The sequence below is a fragment of the Harmonia axyridis genome, chromosome 3 (genome assembly GCF_914767665.1).
Source record: "Harmonia axyridis chromosome 3, icHarAxyr1.1, whole genome shotgun sequence".
Lineage (NCBI taxonomy): Eukaryota > Metazoa > Arthropoda > Insecta > Coleoptera > Coccinellidae > Harmonia > Harmonia axyridis.
In genome coordinates, this window is record NC_059503.1 from 36576223 (window position 1) to 36592756 (window position 16534).

The 16534-nt window shown below is 33.5% G+C and overlaps 1 protein-coding gene across 1 annotated transcript in view; it reads left to right on the forward strand.

Annotated features, from left to right (window-relative positions):
* The first annotated feature begins 4823 nt into the window (after window positions 1-4823).
* LOC123674814 (T-box transcription factor TBX10-like) overlaps window positions 4824-16534 on the forward strand; it is a 39983-nt gene continuing 28272 nt past the window's right edge. The window contains exon 1 of the mRNA XM_045609903.1: window positions 4824-5117. The gene's annotated coding sequence lies outside the window, so the exon portion shown is untranslated. The remainder of the gene's footprint in view (window positions 5118-16534) is intronic.

The following is a 16534-nucleotide window of genomic DNA, read 5'->3' on the forward strand; positions in this document are numbered from 1 at the left end:
GAGTCAGTTTATCAACGGCTTAGATTTGAAACGAGTTTTCTGAAAATGCCAAGAGGTGAATTAACATACACTGAGACTAATAGGGCTATCGGAATGCTACAGGGTGGACTAACTCAGGTTGTCATGGGCGCCCGCAGAAATTTTTCTCAGGGGGGGCAAAAGATGAAAATTATTGAAAATTGATAAGGCGTCCATGATTGTCGTAAGCGATATTAGTATTCCGTTTCTTTCTTTTTCTGTATTTATATTCATAAGTGGGGGGAGGACTGTGCAAAATAAAAATTATGAAGTTTTCCACTTCAACATTTTTTTTAAACATCAACAACATTGGGTGATGTGAAATAATACGGTAACTCTCTTCAAAAAGAGTCACATTCAATGGAAGAATTTACAAAAAAATAAATATAAAAATATGGAGAACGAAATGAAATAATTATTATAATTGCTGATAAAGAAAAAACAACGAGTAATAACGAAATGAAAAATATATACATACATGCTCGATAAAACTATGTTCATAAGAATAATAATAAATCTTGAAATATACAGTGAATGACGTAAACAATGGAGTTTAAAACATGATACTAAAATAAGATTCAAAATAGCACAGAATTGCTCCAGAATGTGAAAACAACAAACAAGTATTTTATCAAAATTAACAAATCATAAATTGCAAAAAACAACTCATAAAAAAAATATTAATTCTGAAGACAAAATACTTAATTGTTATACAACAGAGTAGGCATATTTTATTCTGATCTAAAATTTAATTCTGCGCTGAAACTACGCTCTATAGCACGAGTAGTACATGGAAATGTAAGGAGAAGAATAAGGCATTCTTTGATAGCAGGATAAAATTTACATTGTCCGATAAGATCTTCAATTTTTATGTTTTCATCCATTTGTGATTTAGATAAATACTCATTCCAAATGTTCAATTCACTTTCTAAATTTTCAATGTTATACATATTGCCGACCTTAGATGCGAAAGATTCAATATTCAATAATTTTGAATTCTTTGGCAATTGAAGAAAGAAAAAAGAATCTCGTTTCAAGGGCTGAAATCAAATGATCTAAATATGGGATGAATATAGATTTTTCGAAGTAATCTTCAGCTGAATCTGCTTCATAATTAGATCTATATATTTGTCTACCGCAAATTCGTGGTTTTCCGATCTGTATATTGAGATTCAGAGCAAAAGTTGATGCTTTGAAAGAAATTTCTGTGAAGCATGCATCATCTGAGCGATGTTTTCCACATATTTCTATAATTAAATTTATATGACGGTGAAAATCTACCAAATTAATAGAAACACCTTGTAGTGTATTTGCTATTGGTTCCAATATATTTTAATATTTACTTGCTACCGTCAAACAAATCACAAAAGTGAAAGAGTTTATTGCAGCCCATAACTGAGCAGCTCTTTTTGTTGATGAAGAATTCATTGAGATTTCTCCAGATTTTATAGCAAAAAGAGTTTTGAATATAGTATTGAAGTTTTCAGTGAAAACTTGCAAAGATTTATATTTAGCTGACCAACGAGTTTCACAAAACAAAGGAATATTTGGAATCAGATTTCTTCTTAAGGTACTCTCTCGAAAAAAGACTATAATGTCATTAACGGTTCCAATGCTCTTACGAATCTCAGTTATTTTACTGATGTCATTTATTACTAAATTCAACCTAGTGGAGGCACAACGGAAATAAATTGCTATCTTGTACTTGTCTCTTATGATATTTTGAACCCTGAGAATTTCACCAGCCATTGTTGAGCCTCCATCATATCCTTGTGCTACAAGTTTGTCCAAATTCAAACCAGCTGCGTTGAATGAATGGATCTCTAAATCTTTATCTCCAACGTCTACTCTGAATTTCAAAAGATCACTAAAATTTCTAGAGTTCTTGTTGCTCTCTCGTATAGGCATAATATCTTCAGTTCCGCAAAAAACTTTTGTTTTTATAATCTGTAAATTTTTTTTTCGATTTTCTCCAATACTTTTTTTCTTACATTCATCTATTGAAGACAAAAGGAGAGTATATATAAGATGTTTTTTTTTTATTGACACGCGTGGATTGCGTTCGGTTCCACGATTTTTCTTCACCCAAGAAGTGCTCAACGCGTCTAAAAAAGTTTTCAATTGAAAAAAATACCTCTGCGGATTATGGATATGTGTATAGTATATTATGGATGTCTTTATAGTAATTCCATTGAAAACTGGAAAATTGTTGTGAATCCATTACCTTCCTTTTTTCCTTGCCCTTTGGATTGAGAAAGTAATATTGAGGGTGTTGTGCTGAAAAATGAGGTTATCAAAATCTCAGGGGGGGCCATGGCCCCCCCTGGCCCCCCCCTGCGGGCGCCCATGCAGGTTGTTGTAGCGGAAAGGCTCCAAGTCAGCCTAAGTGAGATATCTCGACTTTGGAATAGATTCAGGGAGACAGGTTCCGTGTTGGAAAGACCAAGGCTTGGTGATGGGCGACGAAAAACAACACCTGCTCAGGATCGTTTCATCACCGTTTCGGCGAGAAGAAACCCTACATCTACGTGTAGAATGCTACGGAATACTATTCAAAATGCAGATGGGGTCCAAGTTTCCATCGAAACCATCAGACGACGTTTGAGAGAGGTGAATCTAGGTTCTAGATGTCTATTAACAGGAGTTCCATTAACACGTGACCATAAGCGTCAAAGACTGGAATGGGCAAGGCAACATATCATTGGCGTAGTGTCCTTTTCACTGATGAATCCAGATGAATCCATGGTATGGGCCGGGATATGTTTCAATAGGCGCACAGATCTACACATTTGTCCTGGGAATATGACCCACTTACACTATAGATAGCATGTCATTGACAATGTTGTGCCAAATTTTCACGATGTATTGGTGAAACTTTTCAATTTCTAAACGATAACTTGGTATTCCACATTTACCAATACTTCCGCACTCACCAGATTTGAATTGCATAGAACATGCATGGGATATAATCCAAAGAAGATTAGATAATCATCAACCTACCACAGAATCCTTAAATGATCTGAGAGAGCTTCTGCCCCGTTTATGGAACTAAATTCTTCAAGAAATGTTCAACAACCTCATGTGTAGTATGCAAAGAAGATGTCAAGCTGTTATTGGTGCCCGTGGAGGCCATACATTGTATCGATAGTCTTAAAATTCTTGAATTCTCTAAGAATAAAATTTCGTTATTTTACTCGATTTTTCTTAACCACCCACCCTGCATACGCTGCAGACCTACAGGCTAAAATTAATTTTATTTCCTGTAACTTGAAATCATATTAATATGAAAAATCTCATTTAAACTATATTTTTTTGCAATTTAAGTCAATATCCCTAACTCATGTGGATCAGTTTATTTGGGAACATGTATAGGTATACTACCATTTTACCCAAATGTATGTTATATAAAGATTTTATATGAATAAGAGTTTAATGTTTTTAAAAATTTAGAAACCATGCCCACACCCAACATTAGTTATTTTGATATAAAAATCATGTGTCAAATTCGTTGAAATCAAAAAATATTTATTCAAAACATTCTTTCAGTAATTCGGATCGATGGGAGAAAGTAATAACTGTCGTCCTCAAATATTTGCCGCTCCAGCAAAATGTTGTTTTGCCGGCCCCTGGAGCGGACCGGGGAAAAGATAAAAATATATACTTATGATTGAATTTGTAAAGATAAGTCAATAAGTTTTTTGGATCGATATCTTTGATTTTATTGAATGCTTATTGGAAATTGGAATATTATTTCATATAAATCAATTATATTTTCATATTAAGTTGACAGAGCTGTCAAGGTTACTTTGCGAGATTATCTAGATACGAAATAAGATACTTTCTTGCAAAGGTTTCTGAAGGAACTCACATACTTGATCAAAAAGTTGAAAAATCCGTATATGCCTATAATTCGATTATTCAAATTCTCGAGAAATTCGAATAATGCACAATTTCGGTATCGTTATTCATTGGTTGTGGTTGACCACATCTACTCTCTACCAAGCAGGGCCAGGAGCGGCATTACGGACATTTTGCGGGGGCGCCAAATTGTAAGGGCGCAAAGTCAGTTAATAAAACAAGACTTTCTGCAACTTTATGATTTTGAGTTGAAAAATACGATTTCATATGAAATTGAAGAGCTGCCTGAGAGGAATAGCAGAGGTTCCTTCAAAGAAAAATTATATAAATCAGCCAAAGCAGAGCGGTGAAATTTTATTTTGCCGGGGCGCTGAAATGTCAGGTGTCGTCCCTGCTGACCAGTTCTGTTGTACCTATCACTTGGCTTAACAATTCGCATGAGATGATCGTTGAGAGACACTTAGACACTAGAACCTTGTCTTTGTCGCTGTATGAGCTATTTCATGTCTCTTAATCTGTCATTTCAATCTGACAGAAAACATTCTGAAGATTTCTTTTATACTCATCGAATTCTCGAGTGGTTAACATAATATCAATTATTTTTATTCAAGATGTATCACTTCTAACAGCAATACATTTCGAGCAAGAAAGAAATTGAAAATGAAGCTAAGATTTCGTTTTACCTTGCTAGCTAGCAATTGAAAGTTGTGAAATTATTATTACAATGTCAACTTGTCAGGAATTAACAAAAATTAATTCGCCGTTCGACTTAACTAAATAAATTAACCGATTGTGACAATAGTTACTAAGAAAGACGAGCATCTTCGTTTCAGATTTCCTCTCACAGCATCCTTTACTCTTGACTGTACATCTCTTGGCAACCATCTACGACTCCGCCCATTCGGCTTAAGTCAACTTGCTAAGGGTGGGGGTGACCAAAAAAGCACGGAAACTGTCATGGTGAACGCTGACAGCAAGTGTGAAAAAGTGCACGGCTAGTCTTTCAGCGAACTTCATTACGGGATAGTTGTGAACCGCGAAAATCCAAAGGTGAAAACACCGTCGACAGCTTTTTGTCAGCGATAGTTTTAATATTCATAACGGACGATAATTAATACGGGATTGAGGTTCATAAAGTGATTTAATGTTCTTTGGTGCTGTTGGCCTGTTAGTGATAAATTGATAGTTTTGTATCGATAGACGAATCCTCTGGAGAAGGACATTTTAATCGGGTATTGATGGTGAGTCTGATATAATTAATTTTTTGACTTTGTACATCCAGACTGCCAGGCTTTTGATTAGCAGTGGAAAATATTTACCAATAGGTTATTTTTTAAGGTTTCACTAAAGTGGGAAAGTTCTACTTTATTTGTTCAATTTCAATCGAAAAATACTTTTCTAATTATATCAATATATAGCGTGCAATTGGTTCATTCATGTCGAACAATAACTAACACTTTCCTCAACTCCATAGATTAGTCAATTGCATGGCCACCGCGATCCGCGACCACCAAATCACAATTCACTTGATTATGTTAGGATAAAGTTTATCAACTTAAATCACAAGAGACGAATCAGTCTTAAAAATCAATATATTAAATATATAAAATTATACAAGGTGTTTCATTGGTAAACGAAAAAACTTGAAACCAAGGGGGTTCTACCTACATAGGTACACTGTGTCCGTAAAGTATGGAACAAATTCATTTTTAGCTAAACAGACTATTTTAACAAATAATCCTGAAACACGTCGATTTTTGATTTTAATTTACCGTATTTTAAAACAATAATCTAAAATACAGGGTGAATCACTTTCGAGTAATGATGTCACCGTCATTTTTTTTAAATGGAACACCCACATTTTGTCTCAATTTTCCGATTACTCGAGCTGAGCTGATTCCTAAAATGTATCACAAGTTGATTCCAATTAGTACAGGGTGGACAAAAATAATAAATTAAATCTAAGCAATAATTAAAACATTCACGAATACCTACCAAAGATATTGTAGTACTAAACTGTCATTGAATACCAATAAATTACTAAATGACATTTCACAAAAAACTAGACGACTATGTCTTTTTAAATTGATAAGAAATAATTTCTTTCATATTCTGTCTGCTAGACCACAAGAACCAAACATGTTTGGAAACAACTCATTTTTATTAATCTAAAAATTAAAAAACTACAGGGTGTTACATTCAAACCAATTGCCGCTAGACAATTTTTGATAATATTGTTGATTTAACTAATAAAGAATGTTACGCGTTACTTTATGAGCACACACAAAACTATTGTATTTTTGTCCACCCTGTACCAATTGGAATCAACATGTGATACATTTTTGGAATCAGCTCAGCTAGAGTAATCGGAAAATTGAGACAAAATGGGGGTGTTCCATTTAAAAAAAATGACGGTGACATCATAACTCGAAAGTAATTCACCCTGTATATTAGATTATTTAATTAAAATCAAAAATCGACGTGTTTCAGGATTATTTCTTAAAATGGTCTGTTTAGCTGAAAATGAATTTATTCCATACTTTACGGACACAGTGTATAACCCATTTATTGGGACTGACTGCTTTTGGAACTAGGTGGTTTGCTTATTATGACCTCGGAAAGAATGATCAAAACTCATGAATCACCCTGTATCTCGGTTACCAAGGCAGTCAGATCCAATAAATGGAGTATATCTAGAACCACCTCGGTGTCCTCTATTCACTGTTCTCGTTTTTCCGTTTACTAATGAACACCTTAGGTATATAAATGTAAAGAATGAAGTTTGTTGAATCACCTCGTAGCAATTTCGAACTAACTTCTGTACTGCAATTCTACGGTGGTGTATCCAAAGGGGGTGATAAGGGGTATATATTTCAACCTCCTCCCCCAGAAGGAATATCCATCATAAGTCACAATACTCAAAAATTGAATCAAGGAATTCATCAACCAGCGGGTATATTAAAGCGTTTGATCTGATCCAACTGTCGTTGGCTTAATCATCAAATGCCAAATTAATGGCAAACAATCGTGTAATTTTTGGGAACTAAAAGAAATTTAGAAGAAATGTTTATAATACAAAAATGAACGCTAAGGGCAATTTTTAAGCTGAAATATAATGAAACTTGTAGAGAATTGTTCAAGCAAAATAACATCTTCAAAGTCTATGGCTTGTCTATACCTATACCTATAGTTTAATTGACAGTATTTCTTGAAAATTATTGTACTAAATTTGGTAAAATAAATAACATTGATTGATTGATACGAATGTGCTGAATTCTTACATAGAAACAAGGAAAAATTTATTCAATATAACACCAGTAATAGTTTCAACACAAGAACACAACATTTCAATTTTCCAATTTACAGATTGACCTGAAATGAAAAGCACCCCACATATGTATAGTTGTATCAGAGTCATTTACGAAATAACATTAAGAACATGAAAATAGTTTAAGAATTTTCGAAATTAGGCTAAAACCTTTGATTATATAAATCCTTTGATTATAAAACTTGAGCTTTATCATTAAAAATTAATAAGATCCTGAAGTAAAATCTTGGAACTATTCGAATTTAATCCCTGACACTAGTAATAGCAATTCCTCAATTTTTTTTGGGCCCTAAAGTAAATAAATTATAAATCATATAATATCTAATTATCCCTTCGTCGCAAATAATCTCTTTGTCGGCACTTTGGATTCCATTTTCAGTAACAAAGATTGATCAGTAGGTTTACTATATTCTGCTGATTAGTTTGAAGGGGATGACGTGAAATTTTTCTGTTATATATCCCATGTTTAACTCTTAATGTGGTTTGTATGATCCCAAACCCAATCAAAATCTTATTATGAGTAAGCAAACTTCTTTCAAAGAAATAAAATTGAGGCAGGCGAATCTTCAAGTTTTTCGCATTTGAATATAACTTCGAGAGGTGAAATTCAATCTCAAAATGAGTCTGCAAATTCAAAAGACATTGAAAACGAATAACTAATATTTTTGTCGTTCATAACTGTTTAACTACCTACCTCCCCCAAGGCTTATGTCTGGGTACGGGACTGCAATTCAACACCTTTTCCAATTGTAATTCAAAAAGAGTAAAATGTAATTCAACAAATCAAATTGAATTTCAGAAGATGGAAATTATAATTCAGAATAGGAAGTTGTTATTCAGAATAGGGGATTTGAAATTCTGAAAAGAACATTATATTCTGAAAAGGTAATTTGTATTTCAGATTAGCAATGTAATTGTGGAAAAAATATAAATTGGAATTGGTATTTATTAATTTGAAATTCAGAAATAGGAAATTGTAATTCAGAATTGGGCACATGTATTCCATAATTAATGAATATGAATAGTCATATCTATTTCATATTATTATCACTACTGAATCGGGATCGTTGCGGCTCTGTTAGCCTTCCGGGAACTGCGACCACATTGATCTTTTGTTCTTTCAAACCCAAGGAGCCCAAGGAGGTCGTCAATACTGTTGACGAAGCCGTGCCTGTTACTTCGTGAGTATCCAGGACTTACTTTCCCATATGAATTAGGTCAGTCAAAATAGAACATTTACACACTATGCGTTCGGTTTTTTCTAACACTTTTCCACATTCGGTACAAAAGGTATTTGCACCGAAAGTGTCCTGTCAGCATCAACACCATTATTCGAAGCTCAGCTCGTGGTAGCTTCATGATCAAGAGCTTCCTGGTATAGATCGGTGAAATCACCACAAATTTCTTCGCTTACGCCAGACCAGAAGTGTTCCTTCAGAGGGTCATTCTATTGTCCCACATCCATTGTTGAACCGCTGCCTTATATTGGTCTTTTCCAAGCCCAGAAAAAGACTCAGGAGCAACAGATCCTAACCTTGATGCTCTTTTCGCAAGTTCATCGGCTTCAATGTCCTGGTATCCATATCTATGTCATACCTGTGTTGCATATTGTACTGGTACCTCACATACATTACTATTCTGAATTACATATTACATTATCTGAAATCAAATTGATAACTTCTGAAATACATTTTTCTCTTCTTAAATATAATTTGCTGTTTCTGAAATTCAATTCACTATTCTGAATTACAGCTTTGTTTTTCTGAATTCCGAATCTAGATTTCAAATTCGTTTTTCCGATATCAGATTAAATATTCTGAAATCCAATTTTTTTCTGAATAATACTTTCCTTTTCTGAAATACATGTTCCCTTTTTTGAAATTGAACTTTAATTTTCTAACTACAATCGAAAAATGTGTAGTTAAATAAGTTAATAATATGTAAGCATTTAATGAATGAGCGACGCTTGAAAAGTCTAGGTGTTCTTATAGTTGAACTTTTTATACGATTGTCGCCCTCGGAGTGTAAGGGGAAAATGGGAAACCAAACAACATAGTAGTTTTGTTAGGTAGGTAGGTACCGGGTTTTTCATCATATTTTGACCCCCCCTTTAACTTTGTTACTAAAAGAGGTACAAAAAATGTTTTTTACAAAAGTTTCACGAAATTGACAAATATTTTTAAAATGATTACACAAAACGAAATATATACAGAGTAAGCAACATATTGATTGCAACTTCATTATTTCAAGTGGAACACCCTGTATATTTTTCTATATTTGACTAGCTCTTTTTTCTCTGATTTCGAATATATAACGTATATTTGGTCTATCTCTTTTATTCTGAGTAGCACAGAGTTCAAATTTCAAGAATCACCTGGCATGATCAGTGATCAGTTTTCAAAAGAGGAAGACTGCGATAACTCAAAATGCCGTTTTTTGAGTTATCTCGTTGGCAACGATATGACATACGTTTTCACTTTAAATTGGAATTGGATGCAACTTCATTTATTCTCTCCTTGTAGCTTTCTTATTTTCATTGTTCTCCACATAAAGTGAAAATATTTCAAATTTTTCCGCTTCTGTGTAGTGCATATTCGATGTATAGTTTCATTCAATGACAAACGTATATCATATATCGTTGCCAACGAGATAACTCAAAAAATGGCATTTTGAGTTATCGCAGCCTACCACTTAAAAACTGATTACTGAGCATGCCAGGTGGTTGGTTCTCAAAATTTTAAACTCTGTGGTACCATGAATATGAGAGATAGACCAAACATATGTTATATATTCAAAATCAGGGGAAAAAGAGCTAGTCAAATATAGAAAATTATACAGGGTGTTCCATTTGGAAAAATGAAGTTGCAATCAATATGTTGCTCACTCTGTATATATTTCGTTTTTTGAAATTATTTTAAAAAACACTAGTCGATTTCGTGAAACTTTTGTAGAAAATATTTTTCTGTACCTCTTTTAGTGACAAAGTTAAAGGGGGAGTCAAATTATGGTGAAAAACCCGGTACATTATCAATGTTCATCATTCTTATCTACATATCTCTGAAACTTTGCAGGTATACTACATTTTAAAAGTTGTGTAGCTTCATCAACATGTTGATAACCAAATATTTATTTTTCCCGTATATTTTGACTGAGTTTCAGAAGCAGTTTTTTCTACAAACAATCGATTTTCTTCAATACTTTTTTCAATCCTGTATTACGAAATTCTTGAATTCTAAAGTTTCGTGCGAAATTTTGTGATGATAGCTTCGTCAAAAATTTATAAATTCCGAGCAGAATATCTAAAAAATTAGCAATTGGCACATGAATGAACGAGTGTTCAAAAACTCCTACTCTCAATTTCCTAACATATATATTAAAATAGCTGTTATTGTTAGCAATCAAAATTGAGTTGGCAATATTTTAATATCAAGATTGGCAACAATGACTAACCAGAGCTGAGTATGTTAGCCGCCATTATAATATAGAGGGAATGAAGAGAAGTAGATGAACTGGTAGATGTGTGTTGTATAAGAATAAATAAAAGTTATTTTTATATTATTATTATTACTTTCACAAGCTTCCACCAAAATAGCCAATATTATCTGATAATTTTTAAGCATTTGAAATATTTCAAGAATAAGAGAATCTTGTTTTTTTTTTCTGAAAAATAAGTTGATGATTCTACTCACTCATCTCCATCCCAGTTGCTCGGTTGTTACATGTCAAATAGGCTTAGAGTAATGAACAATATGTAAGTAATCTGAAGATTATTAAAATTTGTAATCCAATTACGTATCTATTCATGAAAATTCGAAATCAATTATCTACTTTTCAAATGGAGGTACCTTTGAAATACTATTATATGATTCTTTCATCTTTAACAAGAAAAAAACTCTTATTTCGAATCCCTGATTCGCCCAACCCCCTGTATAAAGACAAAAAATTACCTACATTAAAATATCATAAAACCCATATCAATTCGGAAGAAATCACTCTCTTGAACAAACAACCAAGCCGCATTCATTTCTACAAATATGAAGAAAGCAATAGGAAACGCGACAATGAACATCAATATTCCAACAAACTTAGGGGCAATCAGCTTAATGCAATGCATAAATGTGATATTTCGAACATTCGCATCAACCGAAGATCTCATAAGTGCTACCGGATTTTCCGAACACCTGGAATTTCCAAGTATTCTAACAAATTTCGAAAACCCTTCGCAAATTTTTTCGGCGAAACCAGACTTTTATCTGATACAAGAGAAAGATCCAAAAAAACTGGAGAATTTGACGAAGATTCTAACAAATGTGGTAAATCCCAGTTTCAATCCACGAGGAAAATTTATATTCATCTCCAATAATTTTTCCGCGGATTTCCGAGCGTACATTGCTTCTTTCTACATAGTGAATGCCATTTTCTTGAGGGCGGATACGGAAGAAATCTTCACATATTTTCCGTATGCTGAAAACAATCTGAACGTGGTGGAAACAAACCTAGAACTTTTGGGAAGGTGCGAAGATGTTCCTAACTTGAATCTGTTTCCTCTGAAAGTACCTAAAACCTGGAAGAACACAACAGTTCAGATAACTTTTAGGTACTACGATGCTTACGCCATGTGCAATGCTTGTGACGAAAGAGGGATCGATATCGACATGATGAACATTATTCTGGAACACAGCAACGTAAAAGCAAGATACGAAAAGATGAAGAATGAGAACGAAGATTCGTTATACACTAGTTTCGAAATTTTTCTTGGTAACTATGGGCCTTCAGTCGGAAGGAAACCCTATGGGGAGTTCTCCATGTCATACACAGAGGACGCTGTAGTCTGGATCATACCAGCACCGCACCAAATCCCCCGATGGAAGTACTTCTTGGAAATATACGACCTGAAAGTGTGGATAGCTTTTGTTTCTTCTGTTTGTATCATCTCGATCACGTGGGGATTTGCCAGGTCCATTATCTACGGAATGTCTTTCAGTGAATTCTTAACTGTGCCCATAACTACTTTCATCATCTTTCTGGGCCAAGCCTTTAGATTCCACAACGTCTTGATGAGCCACCAGGTCCTAGCAGTCTTAATAATATTGCTCTCCGTTATGATGAATTTCTTCTTCGCTACAAGACTCACCTATCTCCTCAACGGTAATAATTTGGAAGGTGACATAAAGAGTCTCAGCGACGCTATGGACAACAAGCTGAAAATTGGTTGTGTCCAAGCTCTGGCACCTTTATTCAACAATTCGAAGAAATATTATGATCATCTGAAGAGTCACTTCCTCCAATGCGACCAGACTCCTAAGTGTTTGATGAGAGCCGCCATCGAGAAGGATATTGCAGTGTGTAGAACTATAAGAAGGGCTCGATTCCTGAAGAGTCTTGTGGACGAAAAAACGGGAAAGTGGATGGTGAAGGAGTTGTACCCACCCATTTTTGTCAAACAAGTTGCTGCTTTTTTTCGAAAAGGTCTGCCGCTCTTCTCTCTCTTCAACGGGTACATTTACAGTCTGGTAGAGTCCGGTATTTTGAACTTTATTATAAAGAAGTATGAGAAAACATCTGCGGTGGATGATTTGTCTACGCCTACGAGGAAATTGCAGTTTGAGTATATAGTGGCACCACTTTTCATTTGGTTTTTCGGTCTTTTATTAGCTGGGTTTGCATTTTGGGTTGAAAGATTGCAATATAAATATGTACCCAGTTCTCAATTTGAAATGAAGGAAAATAACGGTATTCGAAATTGAACCGACTTCAAAATGGGAAAATTCTGTTTCAAGTTGTTTCATAATTTTGTGTAACAATTTGTGGAATTCAATCGAGAACCGATTAAAATGCTTTGAAGTGTAAGGATAAATCATCAAAGGTTTATCATATGCTTCCTAAAAATCCCTGTCTATAGAGTAACCGTCCCTAGAAGATGACAGAAAATTGTGTTATCTTCGAAATTAACTGGGATACACTTATATGATTTGGTACAGATGAAATACATATTACTCATTCATTAGAATTTTCATATAGTTATTTTTATTTAGAGACGTACCTTCCATCTGCTAAGATATCCTTTTTTGGAAATGATTTCACAAAAACACTATACTATTTTTTGTACGTACGTACCTATACTTACGTCCTAGAAATTAAGAGGAATATATCATACATATATAGTCCCTAGAAGATGACACAAAAGTCTTTTTTCTTAACTGGAACACCCGTATATGATTTCGTATAGATGAAATACATATTACTCATTCATTTGAATTTTCATATAGGTATTTATATTTAGAGGCGTACATTCCACGTGCTGATATTTCCTTTTTTGGAAATGATTTTATAAAAAAACTATACTAATTTTTTATGTTCGTACCTTTACTTACGTCCTAGAAATTTGGGGAAATATATTATACATACAGTATAGTTGTTTATGTTTTGATTGAACTAGATGTGTTTGAAAGTGTTAATGTATAAATCTATTTTACTGCCTGGTTTTGATTCACTTAGCTACTTATTGATAATAATGAAATAAAATAAAAATCTTTGATTCTGGTTTTTCTTAACGTGCTTAGAAACAATTAGCAATTGCCTAATAACTCAGAAGCTGAGGTGTTTTTTCATGAAGTTGCTCAACTCTTCTATATAACTGAAGTATACTCCTTTGAATTTTCTTGTGGAGATTTATGGAATCATCAAGGATAATCAAAAATTCGTATTGATGTTAATATTTCAGTAATGAATTAACACTATGGAATAATCCCAAAAAGGAAATAACGTGCCCAGACTATGTGAAATGCAGTCAATATTGAAGTTGCGACGTTGCAAGATTTAGGGTATATTTCACAAAATGTTACTATCCATTCGTCCATAGTATTTTGAAATTATGATGAAACTAAAGCGAAATTGTAAACGGAAATTTTATCATAGCAATAATCATTACAATAATGATGAACACACTAAAAGTGTACAAATTTCTCTGTCAATGTTCTCATCAATTAAACCTGACAAATAGATTACAATTCAGAGGAAATAAGGTTTTGAAATGAAATCTGATACTTATTGCTATTATCGTGATTGTGTTGCTCTTGTGATCCATCAATTGACCTAAGAGCCTTGTTTTTATCTTACTACCACAGATGTTACGGATCTTTTATCCCTAGTAGTAAGATGAAAAGATATTTCCGATTCTGATTTTGGTTCCAAAACTTTTGAATCAGATGTGAGTTTTAGGTTAGGTGTTTTCCGATTTGTTGCTTTTATGATCCATCAATTTAGTGAAGAGCCATAGTTTCATTTTAACACTTTATATATTACTGATCTTACATATCTTGTAGTAAGTTGAAGGACACTTTCGCTTTCGAAATTTTTTAGTCGGAGGCTAAAAATTTTAAACCGTATCTGCTACTACCGGATCTGTTGAACCCAACAATATTTTTGCAGTTTGCACTAAACCTCTGTTCTCAGTTAAGAAACGCAGAGATTTCACAATCCGTGACTTCTCTCCTACTAAAGTATTGTTTCGATTGTTGGGCAATTACTGGTAAAGAAATGAATAAACAAACTAAGAGAAGCAGACAATGCAAAGAAAAATCACTTTCTTACCCTACCCAAGTTGTTATGCGAATTCCAAAAGTAATCTCACAGTGGACATTTGGTATACATTATACATACATCAATCGAGGTAGCTTGAGAGTTGAAAGAAGAAAGCCTGACATTTGTAGGAACTATGAAGAAAAATTAAAAGGAAATACCTATAGCATTTTTACCATCCATATATATACAGGGTGTTTCCTAAACATGCGGCAAAAATTCAGGGGGTTGTTCCTTGGACTATTTTAAGCATGTTTTGTCCTTGGATGATTTTTGAAAAACCTCTTTGTTTCGAAGATACAGGGCGAACAACATTTTTCATATTTTTAAAATTAATAATAGTTTAAATAAAAATGCGTACTGCACTGTGTTTACTAAGTAGGTACAATTTATTTTTAAATTTGTTTAACAACATTCCAATTACTAAAAACGGCCAGTTTTTTGACTAAAAATTGATAAGTGCAGATGGTAAAGGAATACAGATTAAACACGGTTTTCATTTGAATTCGTTTTGTGATGTATTAGCAATTTTTAGTCAAAAAACTGGCCGTTTTTAGTAATTGGAATGTTGTTAAACAAATTTAAAAATAAATTGTACCTACTTAGTAAACACAGTGCGGTACGCATTTTTATTTAAACTATTATTAATTTTAAAAATATGAAAAATGTTGTTCGCCCTGTATCTTCGAAACAAAGAGGTTTTTCAAAAATCATCGAAGGACAAAATATTCTTAGAATAGTCCAAGGAACAACCCCCTGAATTTTTGCCGCATGTTTAGGAAACACCCTGTATATAGATATAGAAGTGGCTCACTTCATTCTTGGTTTTACATCCCACCTCACTCTCCTTGTCAGATATGCCCCAAAACCAAATAAAATTGTCATTTTGATATCATCTATGCATAATGACAATCAAATTGATACTGCCACAAAATGCCATATATAATACCGTTTTATTATAGTACCAAAGCCGGGGTAGATGCATCAGACGAAAAGTGTGCCAACTATAGTACATCTGGTCGTTCCAGAAGAAGGCCCACTACAGTATTTTATTATATTTTGAATATATCTGGAGTAAGCAGTCGCATTCTGCAACAATTTGCATATACAATATAATTATCTGAGGAAACTTGGATGAGCCTTTGCTCTTAACACCTCCACGCAAAAATTAACAGCTATTTTATTCCAGGCGAAAAAACTCAAGGAAACAAATGAGTTTTCTTAACGAAAAACTCCATGAGTGTGTCTGGTGATGAATTAGAAAAGAAAATGGAAGACACACTTATTTATATAATTGTATTCTAAGATAATCGATTTCGGCACTAGGCCCTCATCAGGTATTTATTACATCATCAGGTCAGCTGAAAATAAGATGTGAAATTAAAATCACAACACGATAACCTAACATACAATTTTTAAATTTTTTTATCATCAGTGATAGTGTCTGATATAAATAAACAGATGTATTATAAACTCACCGTCAAAGAAATAAGTACTTTTCAAAAAAGACATTAAATGTATAATAATTTTTCAGAGAAATTGTTTCCATGTATACATATATATCTAGGTGTTAAAAGTTAAATATTAAATTGTAATTCTTTCAATGAAAACCAACATTGACAGTTTTGAATCGGAATATGTTTTCTCTAATTCTGTGGTTATTCCGTTCATTCTTCCACATCTTGTAGAACAAAATCGTGCGAGAATATATCAGAAACGCACAGTTTTCAGGGTTATATTTTATTATTA